At 47.9% G+C, this 12845-nt stretch overlaps 1 protein-coding gene across 1 annotated transcript in view; it reads right to left on the reverse strand.

Moving 5' to 3' along the window:
* Positions 1–12845, reverse strand: part of LOC144734590 (neurexin-1-beta-like) — a 530465-nt gene that overhangs the window by 61832 nt on the left and 455788 nt on the right. The gene's annotated exons all lie outside the window — the stretch shown is intronic.

The raw sequence follows: 12845 nt of genomic DNA on the forward strand, positions 1-12845 counted from the left end.
CAAGTTTGCTTCCCCAAACAACGCTCTTTCGGATTGTCCGAAGAAATCCCCCCCCCCCCACAAAACCGAATCAGTTGGCGTATTTGGACAACGGCGTGACACACTCCGTTTGGTAATAGTAGTAGTTTTTTACCCTTTCAACTCGTACAAAAACTGACACCTTTATACAAGGGATCATGTTTGCAATAACCACAACACAAGCAGTCAAAATGCAAACAAAAAGAAACAACTCTGATAATGATATGCACTGTCCTTGAAGTTGATTGGTCCACACCCGAGACAGCTTTTCTTAGAGCCTAGTCTCCATTGGTGTTGGACCAGATGACGCCAAAAGGCGCAAACATGATCCCTTGTATAAAGGTGTCAGTTTCTGTCCCAGTTGAAAGGGTAAAACCCTACTACTATATTTTGCCACTGGTAAAGGAGATGTCTCATAGTGTAAACACTCCATTTGTTTGTCCGTGTCGGCTGAGGCTTATAATTACAACAACAAAAATAAAGAAATGCGGCGTCGTACCCGATTGCGTGACGCCTACACGCCGATCCCCGCCCCACTACGAGAGCGGTTGCCACATCGCAGGCGTTGTCGCGACGAGGCACCGACAACTTAACGGGTGACGGATCGGCGGTGACAATCGCCGATATAATTGGCCGTTCGCGCAAGACGAGGGAGGGAACACAACATCGGATGCACGGTGCCCCTTTCGTGCGATAATAGCGGATGCGGTCTTGCAGCAGTTTTTGCTAACTTTAGTTTTTTTGTTTTTTGTTTTTCCCCTCCCCTGGGACCCTATTAAGCCTTGTAAACATGCATTGCTTAGCGGCGGCTTTAATAAGGTGTGCTATAACAAAGCCTGACTCTTCCCCCCCCCCCCCATATTCGTGTCGCGTGGATGCTGCGGGAAGGGCGAATGTTCTAGCTGGCATCGTTCAAATAAGGAGGCTTCAAACGGCACCGGGAGATACGCTACCATCATCTCGTTTACATTGACTTGTTTTGGTCTCGGGCTTTTTTCGGTTTATTCACCCTCCTCCATCCACCCGGGGATTTGATGAATTATCATGATCCAGGACCGTGATTAGATTCAAGAATCAATGCATCCTTTTGCATCGCGAACCATTTATTTTCCAGTCTCATTCGTACGGTCGTATTTAGGCCATTCATCTGAACAGAACGTCTCTCTGTTATTTGCATACGTTCTGCAATAGCCCACTCTCAGCGAGCACGTTATGTGCATTGCGACATTTTCAAATGGATTGTTCTCTACTTGTTTTCCCCCCGTCAGCCAGCGCCCTGTGGTTCAGACGGGGAGCGTTCTCGCCAAAGTCGTCTTGGAGCCCCAGCAGTATTTTGTTGAACCAACCCGTGTCAGATGGGCCTCCTTAATAATTCCACCCCCGCTAACGATGTGAGCCCACGACACTTTGTGCAGCTCAACAGGGTAATATTTGTCTTTGTGTGCATAGGGGTTTCCCCCCCTCCCTTTTAAATAACTCTACGCTCCGAATATACATGCGGTCGTAAGTTAGTCGTGCAAATACTGTGACTAATGCAGCACTACCAAAGCGTTGAGTGTCATAGATTTGTCATTGCTCGCTGCTGTGAGTAGCGCCGCGCAGAGATGACCTTGCGCTAATAGTTTCTCTCCAGAAAATGGGACCTTTTATGAACGACAAACAACATACCTCATCATGCACAATAGAGCAACATGATTGCGCGTTGTAGTAATAATGATGATAAAAAAAAGTTAAAGCGTGTGTATGTATACATATACGCGTGCTTGTGGTTTGTACGGGAAGGGGGGGGGGTGATGGCTCATACAAATACATAATTTTTTTTATAACACACGGAGACATTTCATGCGCGGCCGTGTTTTCCGTACCTCTTTACATTTCCACATGTTTTTGCTGTCTCCACGCGCCGCGCAGGTAATGCCTTCTGAAAACGGCTGCCTGCCCGTTTTAATATAAATAACAAAAGAAATAATTTCGTCCGAGTTGAGATATCTGTGCCGCGCATCTTTCCGTCCGAAGCGCTCACTTTTTGTTTCCGACAGAGGCTCGGAGCAAGGGCTGTAAGAGCCATTTACGAAATTACTTTCGGGACGTGGTGAGACAGCGCGCACGTGCGTGTGTGTGTGAGGATGTGTTGGGAGCGGTGGCACAGCGGTTAGCGCGCTGCTCTATGAACCCGACCCACCCGAGTTCGATTCCCGCTCGCGGCCAACACCAGTGATGAATATCTGAACCGGTCCGGGGCATCCCCCTAGGTCGACTCGGCCTCAAATGAGTACCTGGTGCGGCGTGTAAACATCGCCACTGGGGAAACAAAGGCGGCCGGGTATGGTGCTGGCCACCCACCCTCTCGTGTGCCGTTCTGGCCTTCATAGGCGCTCGCTAACAGCACTTGCCCCTACAGTCTGTTAAGGCTATACGGGTTTTTTTGTCTTTGTACGAGTGGATGCACGTACGCGAGCGAATGTGGATAATACCTTTCATTGGAGCGTCCGCCTCTCCTTTTTGTAATTTACATGACATCATATCGTACGACTAAATGGAAGCAATGTTCCAACAATGTTTTGTCTGCACATAAACCACTTTATCTTGCCGAAGCCTAATTTAATTTTGGAGCTCCCACTGCTATAGATTAGACCCAATAGTTGCAAGTACATGGCTGTTTGGCTGCTGGGTGCCCGCAAACCATCGACCGGTCTCCTTTTCCCAACTTCTCAAAAACCTTTGCTCAATTCAAGAAATGGATCGCAGCCGCCTCTTGCTAAGCCATCGAACAAAGGCGGTCACTACCGCATCGCGCGGCGCTTTCAAATGCGCTTCTGCGGCCGTCTGGAACGCTCTTCCTTCCGGTGTTAGGAAACCACTGGAAAGCCATGCACTTTTAAATAATCGAGATTGACAAACTCATTGTTTAAAAACTGCTTTTTGTGTGTTAGTTTGTTGTCGTTCCCCCCCCCCCCGCGCACCTCCGATTAGCACGGTTGGCTACGTACGGTGCGAAAGAAGTTCGTGGTCAGAAAGCGGTTGACAAACATTGCTGCCGGGTTCCCGAGACCTCTCGGTGTGCGTTCCACGGTGTCGTCCCGACGTCGTTCGGAAGGACCGCCGGCAGAGCCTCGCGCAGAACTCCACGCGAACAATTTCCGCTAATTGTTCGCACGTCGAGACATGCGACATCAAGGGTCTGTGACGCTTTTTATTTCGTAGCTCGTTCATATTCCTCCCCCCCCCCACCCCCACCCCGACCTCAACCCCGTCAGTGCCGTTTCCAGTCGGGGGTGGCAACTGCTCTGCAGTGGCGCCTTACACGCGCGCCTAACGACGCGCTGTCACGATAACCAGCGCGCGATGAATTGGGTTGCGCCACCGCTGCTTCGCAAATTGACACGGCCTGCGGGGGGAGTGGCGGGAGCTTGATCGTCCAGCGGTGCCGCGGTCCCCCGAAGCCACAGCCAGCGCCGCCGGCTGAGCAAGCGGGCTCCGTACGGACACCGCAGACGCGTGGCCGGGTGGCTCGGAGCTGAGCCGGCGCCGCTGAGGTCCTCGGGTTAAGCTCGAGGACCTCCAAGTGTCGGTGAGTCGATGGTCTCGGCCGTCGCATTGAAATTTAGTTCAGCGCTTACTTTTTTGGCGACGCTACCGCTCCGAGAATTGAAATGTCGCCGTCTGAATCTCGCGCTCTCGCACGCAGAGCGGGTGGGCAAGCGCTGATCGTAGGTCACTTGAAGGGATCTCAGCGACGTCGCCGCGATATCCAATTCCGTGGGCCGTTCTGCGACGCAACGGGTCGCACTGCTCTGCGTGTCATAGCAGAAACGGGAGAGAATGTTCTTTAATCCGCGTGTCACATTTGTTGCGTCTCTCAGTGTAACGCCGAGCACCATTGTAACACGCACTGTCCACCAATTGACATTAAAGAAACAAGGGTGCAGCCCTGCAGTGGTTTTGCTCGTGCAAATGCTGGCAGATGGATGTCGACTCGAGGAGAGGGCCCCTCCATCGGCCTCCCCTTGCACGCTGGCGAGACGTCATCAAACACGTGGTGGCACTCACACTTTACCCCCCCATCACACACGACTTTTCGACGACGGAACGACAGCGGAGTTACCCGTTTATGCTGCTGGGCGGACAGAGTTGGCGGCGTGGGATTTAAGAAACGTGCACCCATCCTTGTTTCAACTGCCGGGAGATTGAGTCGAGCCAATGCAGTGTGTTCATCATTACCCCAGAGCAGCAACGTACTACTGATATGCATAGGGGCGCCACGGTGGCTAGGAGATGTTAACTACCTCGCCTGGTATACAGCAGGTCGTGGGTACGATCCCGACCCTGACGCCTGCTGCTGTATATTTGGAGTCTCCGTGTGTCTCTCTCATCATCATCATCACGGTGGCTAGGAGATGTTAACTCCCTCGCCTGGTGTACAGGAAGTCGTGGGTACGATCCCGACCCTGACGCCTGCTGCTGTATATTTGGAGTCTCCGTGTGTCTCTCTCATCATCATCATCACGGTGGCTATGAGATGTTAACTCCCTCGCCTGGTGTACAGGAAGTCGTGGGTACGATCCCGACCCTGACGCCTGCTGCTGTATATTTGGAGTCTCCGTGTGTCTCTCTCATCATCATCATCATCACGGTGGCTAGGAGATGTTAACTCCCTCGCCTGGTGTACAGGAAGTCGTGGGTACGATCCCGACCCTGACGCCTGCTGCTGTATATTTGGAGTATCCGTGTGTCTCTCTCATCATCATCATTACGGTGGCTAGGAGATGTTAACTCCCTCGCCTGGTGTACAGGAAGTCGTGGGTACGATCCCGACCCTGACGCCTGCTGCTGTATATTTGGAGTCTCCGTGTGTCTCTCTCATCATCATCATCACGGTGGCTAGGAGATGTTAACTCCCTCGCCTGGTATACAGCAGGTCGTGGGTACGATCCCGACCCTGACGCCTGCTGCTGTATATTTGGAGTCTCCGTGTGTCTCTCTCATCATCATCATCACGGTGGCTAGGAGATGTTAACTCCCTCGCCTGGTGTACAGGAAGTCGTGGGTACGATCCCGACCCTGACGCCTGCTGCTGTATATTTGGAGTCTGCGTGTCTCTCTCCCTTTCCCCGAGGACCACGTGGAGTGTTCTCCAGGTCCTCCGGCTTTTCTCCTCCACATTTAGAATCATCGGGCGTTCAAGTGTATTTGGCTGCTATAAATTTGCACGCGATAAGCCACTTCGTTGAGCGAATCATTTGTGATAGCCCCTGTCGATTCTGAAAAAGAGAAATATAGCCCAGTGGGCCATAACGTGCTAAAATAAAATGTAACATTTTAGTTTAGTTTTACGTGATAAGCCACTTCGTTGAGCTAATCATTTGCGATGGCCATTTCGCTTCTCAAAAAGACATATATAGCTTAGTGGGCCTTACTTGGTAAAATTAAAAAATTGTAGTTTTATTTAATAAAAAATATTTTAGGTTGACGTAGCTAGAAAAAAAATTGCTCAACACAGGCTATGATCAGTATTTGCATTCGCACATAATTTGCTGATCATCCACGACGGATAAACGTGTGCGTGGCAGCGGGCGGAGGCATTCCGTCCTTGCGGTGAGCAAACCACGTTTTCAAATCCGGTGACCCATACAAAGTGACTGTATAGGAAACCAGCATCGTGATGATCGTCTCATCGTGAAGATTGATGTTGTATTGTGTCATGAAAAATGACATCGCGGCTACCCCCATAATGCACACAATGTGCTTTTGTTTGTGTCTGGGTGTCCATCATTTTTTCACCCGTGCGTGCGTGCGCGCGTCTTTTGGGAGTGTTGGTGCTGCAGATGGCTAGCTCGCTGTTCCACGAACACCGCGAACTGAATTCGATTCCCGCTCGCGGCCGATAACAGTGGCAATGATAATTGTTTTTTTTACCCTTTTATCTGGCAACAAAACTGACACCTTTTTTTACAAGGAGTCATGTTTGCATAGACCACAATACCTGCAGTCATAATGCAAAAAAAAACATAACCCTGATAATGTATGCACTGTCCTTGAAGTTGATTAGTCCACACCCGAGACAGCTTTCCTTAGTTTTCCATTGTCTTTGAGTTGTGCGCCTTTTGGCGTCATCTGGTCCAACACCATGTGAGACTATGCTCTAAGGAAAGCTGTCTCGGGTGTGGACCAATCAACTTCAAGGACAGTGCATACATTATCAAAGTTATGTTTTTTGTTTGCATTATGACTGCAAGTATTGTGCTCTATGCAAACATGACTCCTTGTAAAAAAGGTGTCAGTTTTGTTGCCAGATAAAAGGGTAAAAAAAACTATTATCATATTTTTCTATTGGTAAATGAGGTTCCAATGGTGTAAATGCCTACCCTGAGCTCTCATACTCTGATGGTGCATTGTCTTTGAGTTGTGCGCCTTTTGGCGTCATCTGGTCCAACACCATGTGAGACTCGGCTCTAAGGAAAGCTGTCTCGGGTGTGGACCAATCAACTTCAAGGACTGTGCATACATTATCAGAGTTATGTTTTTTGTTTGCATTATGACTGCAGGTATTGTGGTCTATGCAAACATGACTCTTTGTAAAAAAAGGTGTCAGTTTTGTTGCCAGATAAAAGGGTAAAAAAACAATTATCATATTTTTCTACTGGCAAATGAGGTTCCAATGGTGTAAACAGTGGCAATCATCTGAACGGGTCCCGGGCCTCCCCGAGGTCGACTCAGCGTCAAATGAGTGCGATGTGCAGTAAGGCGACAGGGCGCGATGCTTAACCACCCACACCCCTCGCGTGCCGTGCCGGCCTTCATCGGTGCTACTCGCTAACAGCACTTGCCCCAGAAGTCTGTTGAAGGCTATACGGGGAGACTCTTTGCCTTTATTACGTGCGTGCACGTGTGCATTCATATTTATGCGTGAGCATCGATGTGCCAATCTCTCGACGCGGACGTGCAGGCTACTTTTTTTTGTTGCTTCTGGCAGAGAAAGATTTTCATAGCTCACGCAAAGATTTCCAGTCGAAGGTAAAAAAAAACAGACCGCATACGTGGAATAATTACGATGTTTCTACGATAAAAGCTAAGCTGCGGCGTATTAGGCATTTAATTCGAGTGTATGTTATTTTCTACCCAGCGAAGCGTTCGTTAATTTACGGCATGATCGCCACCGGAAAATCCTGACACAGAAACGTCACATTTCTCATTATTCCCATTTTAATTAAAAATACAAATATATATATTTTTTGACCACTTTCACAATACGCCGAGAATAATTGCGAAGCTCACTGCAATCGCCGCTCACGTATTGCACTCTTGAAAATGAGTCCTTTGTGGGCAGCTTTCTCCGCGGTCTTTCACACGTAGCTTTTGTAAAAAAAAAATCCTGCCACCCCCCCTCCCCACTCCACCCTCGTCCATGCCAGCGTCTGACCCACTGAAGCAAAAACAGTAAACTAAAATAATTATAGAACAACTTTGTTACGTAAACAATTATATAAGAGGTGGCATATTGCGTGAAATTATAACCGGGCCAAATGTAGGTCGTCGTGGTGTTGAATACCTCAAATGAAAGTGTGTATATATTTTATAATTGACAATCCTTTATCATCTTCTTGGTTCTTTCGGTAAAGTCACGTAGAAGGGAAATAATAAAATAATAAAAATAAAACATAATAAAATACATACAATGTTTTATTTTATTTTATTGTTTCCCTTCTACGTGACTTTACCTAAAGAACCAAGAAGATGAATCCCTGCAGTCACGAAAGCTTAAAATCGAAATTTAAATCCTCTATCAATACACTACTGGATGAAGGCCTCCAAATGCAGTGCCGATTATGGATATTGTTTAACCATACTTCACCGCGCTGGTCAATGCGTGATAGCAAAAGCGGTGGCGGTGGGGAAGAGGTAGGGGCCCAATTTGGATATTCGCTTGCCATCGACATCAGCCGTGGCCTGGAATTGAACTCGGGTCACCGGGTTCACAGCGCAGTGCGCAAATAACCGCGCCACCGCTCCCCCAAAGGTGTAATAGCGTACAGAGTTTAAGTGCACGACAAAACAGAGCAAACCCGTGTCACTGCAGTACTTTGTCAGTCCCCAGACCCTGGAAAAGTAATCCATCTGAGAGTGCTTGAGATGAGATAGATCTATTTTTTTTCCTTCCCTGCTGCTCAATGTAATCGCCTCTCGTCCCAACACACCTCTCCCACTTGGAATTCATTGAGGCCGCGTGGCGATAAAATATACAATCCTCTCCGTCCCGAAGCCTCGAATCCTGCCCACCGCTTGGCAATTGACAACCGAGCCGAAGGTGTTTCTGCTTCTTCATCATCATCATCAGCAGCAGCAGCCACGGCCAATCCACTGCTAGATGAAGGCTTCCCCAAGCCGCCACCGTCTCTCACGATCCTGCGATGTAGCAAATCGTCCGGATTGAAAACTCATTTCTTTAAAACTGCTTTTTGTGTTGAATTTGTAGTCCTTCCCCAGCACCTCCAATTAGCCACGGGTGGCTACGTACGGCGCGAAAGAAGTTCGACGTACATGCGGTACATACTTAACAGACGTGGAGCAGTCTCTCGTGAGTGTGGAAGGGAAAAGGGGGAATGTGTTGTTTTTTTCCATAACTACACGTGTTGGGACACGTGGGAGACCTCATTGCATGCCGTCTGTTGTCGGGCTCTACATTATTTAATCTGCAATGCGGCAGAGTCAGCCCGCCGTGTTCCTGTCTCATTAAACAGGCAACCGAGTTTAACGGGCGGAAAAAAAAGAAAAAAACCTACGAAACGAATGAAACCGAGTCGGGTGCAGTCATTCCTAGTCGTATACTAACACTGAGGTGCGCTTATCCGCCATTCGGCGTAGAATGACACCGGTTTCCCACGCGGTGGCTGCATGTCATCATCACGATGACCATTCCACCTTTGCCGTCTCTCACGAAGCTGCGATATCTCGGAAGAGGCGGTCGGCTTTTCAATGATTTCTAGATTTGAAGTTTTAGTGACTGCAAGGAATCATACTCTTTGTTTTTTTTGGTAAAGTCACGTAGGTAAAAAAAGAAATTAATGAAAAACAACTAAATGAAATCACGACGTTTCGGAGGCCACACAAGCCTCCGTCTTCAGGTGGAACCGTTACAGCCAAACTCTTCAATGATTGTCAGATATCTTGGAAGAGGTGATTTGATTTTTTTGATTGTTGAGTGGATGACTCCACTTTTTAATCCAGGCAACAGCACACTAAGTGTTTCTCACCGAACATTCGAGCTAACAATAACATGTTTAGGAATCATCGTCAAGATACCAACAGCACAGAGTGTGTACTCTTACATAATTGAAACACAATCATAAAACTAACCACACTTCAAAATGAGCAAAACTGCCGATCGACTTTGGTGATAACTGTGGTGAACCCATTTATACTGCTGGGGGGGGGGGGGGGGCAGTGGTTGGGGGCGGTGGTCAGTGGGGGGGGGGGGCGATTTAAGAAACTTGTCCCATTGCTTCAACTGCCGCACCACGTGATGGATTTGAAGCGGCGTCCTCCCGATTGCAAGTCGGGTGTGCCAGCAAGTTACACCGCGGCCGCATTTCCCAAGATGCAACACGGGATTGGTGTATACGTATATAGATATATGAGAAACAAGCTCGTGGTGTATACGTGATGCTAACAAGCCCGAGGTTTGCTCCACGTGCATTCTGTGTACAAGGGAGAGCAGAGCATCCCACAAAGTGCACACAGGATGAAATACAATGTCGTAGAGCGGATTCAGAAATTCCTCATTTTTTGTAATGCGGAAACCCCACGGAGCTAATTCAGACAGCCCCAAATTGCGGCACCACGATTTCCCTTTAATACCAAAATTGCAATCATCCATTTCGAAGTAGCAGCCGTGCACCGAATGATAGGGCACACCTTTACATGTAGAAATTGCCAAAAAAGGCGGCGAGTGTTTGATCATCTGAATCCCTGGTAATTCTTGTAATATTATCCTCACAAATGGATTTAGTGGATCACACGCAAATCATGGGTATAGATTCACACTCATTGCAAAGCTAAGCTAGCTAAGCTATTTTTTTATTTTTTTACCAGGTAATGCCTCCTGAGCTATATCTAGCGCTTTTTCAGAAGCGAACTGGTCATCGCAAACGATAGCTTAATGAAGCGGCTTATCGTCACGTGTAAATTGATAGCAGTCAAATACTCTGAACGCGTGATGTTGATTCTAAATGTGGAGGGAAAAACCGGAGGACCCAGAGAAAAATCCACGCGACCACGAGGAGAGAGCCGCGGAAACTCCAAATATACAGGCATCAGTTTAACACGTAGGCTATCGCGACCAATATTTTTCCTAACAGAGGTTTTGGGTTAGATCGTGTAAATATAAATGCGTCGTTAAACACGCCACCACCCGACAAAGCCAATTAGTAAGCTTTGTGATGTAAACAAAACATGCCAATTTGTTACTAGTTCAGCACACCGGTATGTTGGAGAGTAAACTCACAACATTGTAAATGGGTTTACCGGTGTGTTGAAATAGTAACGAATTGGCACATTTTGTTTACGTGACAAATCTTACTAATTGGCTGGTGGCGGGTTTAACGACACATTTATTTTCACGCGATCTAACCCAAAAACATCTCATTATGGATGTAAAAGCATTGTCAGGGTCGGGATTAAACCCACGACCTCCTGTAGACTTGGCGAGGTAGTTCACATCTCGTCACCGTGGCACCCCACGGTACAATCTTTGCCACAAAATGAACCAGAAGGAATCCTCGCTGACACGCGAGTGAGGGGGGCCCACTGTGCGTGTGACGTACTTCCCCTCTTTCTGATTCTTCACTCGCACTGCTCTATAAGGCATTGTACCTCTGCCACAATGCCTTCATATCCGCCTGCCCGCCGTACCTTTCTTCATTACTGACAACTTGCAGCTCAGCGCACGGCAGATGCCTGCGCAGCGCGACTCACGACCTCCTCTTGATACCAAGATCCAGGATGGTCATCGTGTCTACGCGCCGCTTCTCGGTGGCAGCCCCAACAGTCTGGAACGCCGTCCCTCTGCACATTCGCAGCATCACCTCAATCGCCTCTTTCAAGAGAGACTTAAAAACTCACCTCTACAACCATGCTTTCGAGCGACTCTGAGCTTGGCTCCGCGCCTCTGAGTTGCGGCCACTACGTCTGCAAATTCGCGCGCGTTACAAATTGAACTATTATTATTATTATTAATTCCCTCCCATCATCTCGATTTCCACGCGCTCTTACAATAAAAATTAACCTTCGCTCAGTTCAACAAACGTGTTCACTCCCGTGCATTGCACGTGCGCTCCTGCGGCCGTCTGGAACGCTCTTCCCTCCGATATATTAGGAAGCCGCTGGGAGCTATTCCACTTTCAAATGTGGTTTGAAAAAAAAATATTTCTTGCGCACTGCTTTTCGTGTTTGGTATGTTGTCCTTCTTGCGCACCTCCGATTGGCACGGTTGGCTATGCACGGCGCGAAAGAAGTCCAGCGTACGTACGCGCACTTTCAATCGTGCTGCTTGTTGCTGGCGGCTTGGGGTTTCGGCCCTTGGGGGGCCTGTGCTCAGCAACTGTAAGATGACAAACGCGTAACTAAATGACGTGCGCAAAGCAACAAGGCATCCGTAAGGGATGACGGCAACGAGGTTGCTGACCTGGCTGCTTTGCGTGCTATGATGATGGTCCTCTCCTCGTAAGTATCGTGGAGAGATTGTATCCCTGCCATAGGAATGTGGAATTTCCACTTCGGGGCTGCTGAACGGGAGATGAAGCGCAGTCCCGGTGCTCACTCGAGCAGGAAATTACTTGAAGCTCTTTTTGCTTTTATTAATTTACTATGTCGGGGAAGGGTTCTAGTTCTATTGCAATGTTTATATTTATCAAGACAGCCGAGCCGAATGCAAAGGCTAAACGCTGGGAGAGGGGGGCACGGCTACATACAAGGTAAACCATGTTCAGTGCAGAAACTAAACAGGTGATACAAAACGAAAGCGTGAAGCTTGCAGAATATCTGCGCTAACATACACATTAAAGAATCTAACTCTGTGCAACAAAAAAAAAAACATAAAAAAACATAATGTGCCTCGGAGCACTGAGATATTGTACGGTCAGATGCGTCTCACTTTTGTAAGGTCAATGAACGCATTGATTTTATTTATTAAGCAATTAGCATGCTCCGGTATCTTATTGCGGTTATTGCAATGGTGGTGTCGTCATTACGAGATGAAGTTACCAATGTTAACTTCGGCAGAGCAGTGGATCACCTCCGTGGGTGTTACGGAACGGTCCACAGAATGAGATGAAATTCGCTCCAGGTGACCCGTTTCCATCCACACTTTCTCACATGCCCTCGGTAGAGAGAAATGTGTTGCATGACCGTCAAACAAGTAAAGTTGTTTTTATTCTCAGAGCTGAAATTCAGTGAATTTAAGCAAAAAAAACTAATTCAACAATGTTTTGTGTGTGTGTGTAGTTATTGGAAATAATAATTTCAACTTGTAGCGTGCAGCTGTGCGGCATTCGCCCGCTCTCAAGGACATGGAACGACGGAGAGAAACCACAGACGAACGGGCGTCAAATCCCCCCAAGCTCTGCGGTCCTCTACGTAGTAGTAGGTTTTAACCCTTTAAACTGGTACAAAACTGACACCTGTATAAAGGTGTCAGCTTTGTACCAGTTTAAAGGGTAAAAATCTATTACTATATTTTGCCACTGGTAAAGGAGGTCTCATAGTGTAAATGCTTACCCCGTGCTCTCAATACTCTGATAGTGCGCTGTCTTTGAGTTGTACGCCTTTTGGCG

This window comes from Lampetra planeri, chromosome 52 (assembly GCF_965212315.1).
Source record: "Lampetra planeri chromosome 52, kcLamPlan1.2.h2, whole genome shotgun sequence".
Classification (NCBI taxonomy): Eukaryota; Metazoa; Chordata; class Hyperoartia; order Petromyzontiformes; family Petromyzontidae; genus Lampetra; species Lampetra planeri.